Source organism: Procambarus clarkii, chromosome 12, assembly GCF_040958095.1.
Source record: "Procambarus clarkii isolate CNS0578487 chromosome 12, FALCON_Pclarkii_2.0, whole genome shotgun sequence".
NCBI classification, from domain to species: Eukaryota; Metazoa; Arthropoda; class Malacostraca; order Decapoda; family Cambaridae; genus Procambarus; species Procambarus clarkii.
The window spans coordinates 34880255-34885563 of record NC_091161.1 but is presented as its reverse complement, the minus strand read 5'-3'; positions in this window follow the sequence as shown (position 1 = coordinate 34885563).

Sequence of the window (5309 nt, the reverse complement as noted above, 5' to 3'; positions counted from 1 at the left end):
TCCATTCCTCCATCCTTACTCGTTGCTAGGCTTCTTGGTCGTCTGTTACTGGTAACAAACTAAATACTCTTAAATGTTGTGTCTCCTCGTGGCCTTCCTCCAACCACTGTAACCGGCGATTGGAAGCAACTCTGGTGAGGTAGCGTATTGGCCATACTCCGCTTAACCCATGGTCACTTTATGGAGCGCCGCCTTGCTCTTTATTGTCCTAATTGCATTGTCACTCTTACGGTCGTGCATTTCCTTCTTGAATGTCCTGACTTCCAGGACGAGCGTGTGTCTTGCTTTCCGACCGCCCCTCGCGGTCGCCTGTCCCTCAATAGAATTTTTAGTGATTCGGATACTTTTGATATCATTCGCCTTATGCATTTTTTTCTCGTATTGGCATCCTTAGTGATATTTAGAGCGCCCTCTGATTATTCCGCACATATGATGGTGCTACAACAGCCTTCCCAGTTTGGTGCCTTCTTTTGATAATTACTTACTTTAGTGATGTGGGTCAAGGATGTACAAAACTGCGGAAGGGGGACTCTCCACGGGGGCAAAGAAGGAACAACACGAGGAGAAACATTAGAAATACGAACGGAAAGAGAATCCTGTAGGCGAGATAACCGGACAAAGTGGGAGGTGGTGAAGAGGAACAGGAACCGCAGGAGGGGTAAAAGTTAAAGCACGACAGAGGCGAGAGGAAGGATGTTGTAAGGACCGCGCAAAATAGCGAAGACAATAGCGATCACGGCGGTCCTGGAGAGACAGGAAGCCAGTGACAACATACAAGCTAAGGACGGGAGTCGAACGGATGGCACCAGAACTGAGAAGCAACCCAGTGTGGTGCAAAGCATCAGGACGTGTAGAATAGAAGGAGATGCAGACGCGTAAGCAGGGCAACCATAATCGAGCATAGACAGGACGAGAGAGGAATGTAAAGCAAGGAGTGCGCGCAAATCCGCTCCCCAAGAAGTATGGGACACTACCCGAAGGAGGGTAAGGGCCTTAGAGCACTCAACACGGAGATAAGACATATGCGGAGACCAAGACAATCGAGTGTCAAGGAATAACCCCAAAAGCTTTGTGGAATCTTGTACTCAAGGGGATGACCATAAAGGGACAAGAGGACGAAGAACGACCCGTTTCCGAGTAAAACACATGGCACAAGTCTTGGAAGTAGAGAACTTGAAGCCATGGACCTGTGGCCCAAGACGACACGGCATCAATCGCAAGTTGAAGCCGGCGTTGAAGGAGACGCGAACCATCACCCTGACAGCAAAGGGTAAGGTACGACATAGAGAGCGGTGAAGACGCCTGAAGGAAGAGAGGAAAGAAGACCATTGAGGGCAACCAGAAAAAAGAGTAGTGCTCAGAACACTACCCTGGGGCACACCATCGTATATGCTGAAAAGAGGCAGAAAGAGCGGTACCAAGCCGCACCCTAAAGAAATGACGAGAGAGGAAGCTGTGAAGAAAGAGAGGGAGATGACCACGAAGGCCAAAAGAATGAAGCTGGGATAGAATATGATATCGCCAAGTGGTGTCGTAAGCCTTTTCCAGGTCAAAAAGGACGGCAACAACGGAGGCTTTCGCAGCAAACGCAGTACGAAATATAGACCTCTAAGTTCACCAGGACATCTGTCGTGCTGCGGCACTTGCGGAAACCACATTGTGAAGGGGGAGAGGAGGTGACGGTGTTCCAGGAAACCAAATCAGACGAACGTTAACCATACGTAAATAGAGTTTGCAGACACAACTTGTGAGGCAATAGGACGAAAGTCCTTATTAGATGTTCCCAGAGAGACCCTGGTTTGCGAATAGGGAGGACAATGGCATCAAGCCAGTCCTCGGGGACTGACGACGACTCCCAGATCCGATTATACAGACTCAGTAATACTGAGACCGTGCACGGAGGGAGATGGTGAAGCATCTCATAATGAATACCATCGGAGCCCGGCCGCCGTAGAACCGCAGAGGGCAGTGCAGAACGAAGTTCAGAGAGAGAGAAGGGATCTTTATTAGGAAGTCGAAGACGTAGTGCAAAAATCTAAAAGGACTAGACTCAAGGACAGGTTTACGAAGAAGGAAAGATTGGGGAAAGATAAAGACCAGAGCTAACAGAAGAAAAGTGGGAACCCAGTTCGGTAGCGACCTGCAATGGGTCCGCCACAAGAGTACCATGGAGGTGAAGGACCGGTGAAATATCGGGAACGAACTTTCCCGCTATCTTGCGGATACGCTTCCAGATCTGTGGCAGAGGAGTTTCGGACGTAATGGTGGAGACATAAGATGCCCAACATTCACGTTTAGCCATTCGGATGGCCCTACGGGCCACCACAGTCTCATTCCAAAAGAAAAGAAAAGAATCGGCCGTTTGCCGACGGCGGTGTCTCTTCCAGGCTGAACGCTTACAGCGGACAGCCCGAGCACAGTCTGCATTCCACCAGGGAACGCACATCCGCGAACTCCGATAGGAAGAGCGAGCAATAGAGCGAAGGGTAGCGTCAAAGACAGTGTAATGAATAAGGAAGAGAGAGTGAGGGAGAGGTAGAAGGGAGAGGTCAGAGAGAACAGCGCTGAGGGTAAAGAGGTCCCAGTCGGCTTTCGCAAACTGCCACCTAGGGAAGGAGAGAGGAGGGCGAAAAGAGAAAAAGGTAACAAGGATAGAGATTGGTCACTGCTATGGAGGTCATCAAGAACCTGCCACGTGAAATCTAAGTAAAGAGAAGAAGAACAGAGAGAAAGATCAAGACAGGAAAGGGTGCGAGTCCGAGAGTTCAAATGCGTGGGCTCACCAGAATTCAGAAGAAACAGGGAAGAAGAGAAGATAAACGGCTCAAGAAGGCGACCTCGGGTGTTAGTCAGAACATCACCCCAAAGGGAATGACGACAATTGAAATTTCATAGCAGGAGCACAGGCTCCGGCAAGGAGTCCAGTAAATGTTTCAGATCAGGAAGAGAAAGTGGGACACTCGGGGGGAGATAAATGGAACACACAGTGTACCATTTCCCCACAAAGATACGAGCAGCAGAACAATGGAGAGGCGAAGGAAAAAGTAAGGGGACAAAGGGAACATCAGAGCTAATCAAGAGAGCAGAAGAGTTAGGAGACCCAGCAAAAGCTGGGGGGGGGGGGGGAGATGAGAAAGGAATAGCCACGAAACCGATCAGGACGAGCAGCATGCATCGGCTTCTGGAGACAGACACAAAGGGGTGCAAACCGCAAAATCAGAAGTTGGAGTTCGAGGAAATTGGCATAATAACCTCGAACATTCCATTGAAGAATAGACATCAAGGTGGACAACAGACAACAAGGAAGAAACAAAGGCGAAAGAGCAATATAGCACGTTAAAGAATATCAGGGTCGGGATCAGGGTCAGGAAAGTCAGGGTTAGGGGGCATGGGTAAACTGAGCAAAGACGGAGGGAAGGAAGCGGGAGAACAGACCAGAGGTGGGCCGGCGGGGTCCGGAGGAGGAGGAAGAGGAGGAGACAACGGAGAGGAGCAGTCAAGGACAGCAGCAGGAAGAGGGGGAGTAGAAAGAGGGGAGTGCACCTCTGCAAGGGCAGCAAACGAGCGGGAAGCGGGGGCCAAAGGAACCTCCATAGCAGGAACAGGGGGCGTAATCAGCGATGCGGGAGGGGAAGGAGCAATAGAGTCAGTAGTAGGGGCTGAGGAAGAGAGCAAAGCCTTCTTACCCGACGGGGAGGAGGAAGGAGAGGAGCCAGGCTTACCCTTCTGACTTAGAGATCGGTGTCCCAGCAACTACGTACCGGGCAACGGATTCCAGCATCTCAACAGGAGAAGCTGAACGAAAGCACACACGACGGCTGTTAGGAGAGCGATGGACATTAGCCTGCACCGACAGGCAGCGGGGAGAGTCAATAGATGGAGGAAAAGGATGGGAAGGAGGATCAGAGGGAGACTAGGAAGAAGACACAGGAGACATGACAGACCGGGTAGAGAGAAGGGGAACCCCAGACAGAGGACCAGGAGGAGGACCCTTCGGGACAGAACTCAAACGAACAGAGGAGGGGGCAGTGGGCGTATCAGGGTCCAAGGCCCGGAAACGGTTGTGAGTGAGGAAGGTGGGATGGACGAGGAGAGGAAGAGCGCAACACGCGAGCATAAGAAACGTTAGCATAAGGCGGGAGCCGGCGAACCTGGCGCCTCGCCTCAAAAAAAGATAAACGCTCCCGGTGCTTCAAGGTGAGGACGGCTGCCTCAAGCTTGTAATGGACACAGGCACGGGAGAAGGTAGGATGGGCCTCACTGCAGTTGAGGCAGCGAACCTGGGGAGAAGAGCACTCCGACTAAGTGACCTTCGCCCCCACACAAAGGACAGAGAGAGAAAATCCCAGAGCAGCAGAGGGCACCATGCCCAAACCTCCAGCACTTGTTACGGAGCCTAGGAGAAGTAATGTACTCCTGGACTGAGCACCTGGCACCAGCAAGAATGACAGAGGGTGGAAGGGTCCTACCATCAAAGGTAATCTTCACAACCCGAAGGGGTTGACAGCGACGACCACGAGGGGGACAAGTAAACGTGTCAACCCGGAGGACAGAATGGCCCTGGGCATCGAGGATATGCCGAATATAATCGTGGCAGTCCTGCAGATTCCGAACACCGGTCGCAACATGGGGCGGTAGGAGAATAGTGCCAACACTGGTATTCAACTGAGCATTCTTTGAGACCCGAACAGGGGTCTCGCAAAGGCAGGATAAGGCAGCCAAGCGGGAAGCTGCATCCTGAGAAGGAGCAGCAACGACACGTGGACCGAGACGAGTAGGATTGAAGGTAATAGCGTTTATCATCAAATGCACTTAAACCCCTCTTAGTATTATAAGTGGTGACCATTTGCCCTCCTAAATTCCTAATTTGGTAGTATTGAAAAGTATTTACTACTGCATTGCTGTGAAGGGTTTCTTTAAAATGTCTATGAGTTAAAAATCTTTCCACTGCGCGGGGGATACCCTTAGCGGTAATGGAATTTGAATTGTTGTGCAACAGCAAACTATACATTTTGGGCTTGAGAGCTACAACTTCAAGGATGTGTCTATCTGAAACCTCTGACTTTAAAAGACCTAAAACACCCTTTTTAGAAGGATCATACAAGGGGTGAGTTTCAGGGAAGTTACTGGTATCGATCCATGATCTAAGGGGTTCTTTCCCCATCTCGTTAAAGACATCTTCAGTCATTAAACAGAAGATGAAACTGTCTGTATAGCTGTATATCAGTGCTGCCCTATCTGAATAGTGGTTCTTAAGTACCCTGTACCAAAAATGGTACAAACTGTATTTTGCTAGCCCAAGAATCTGG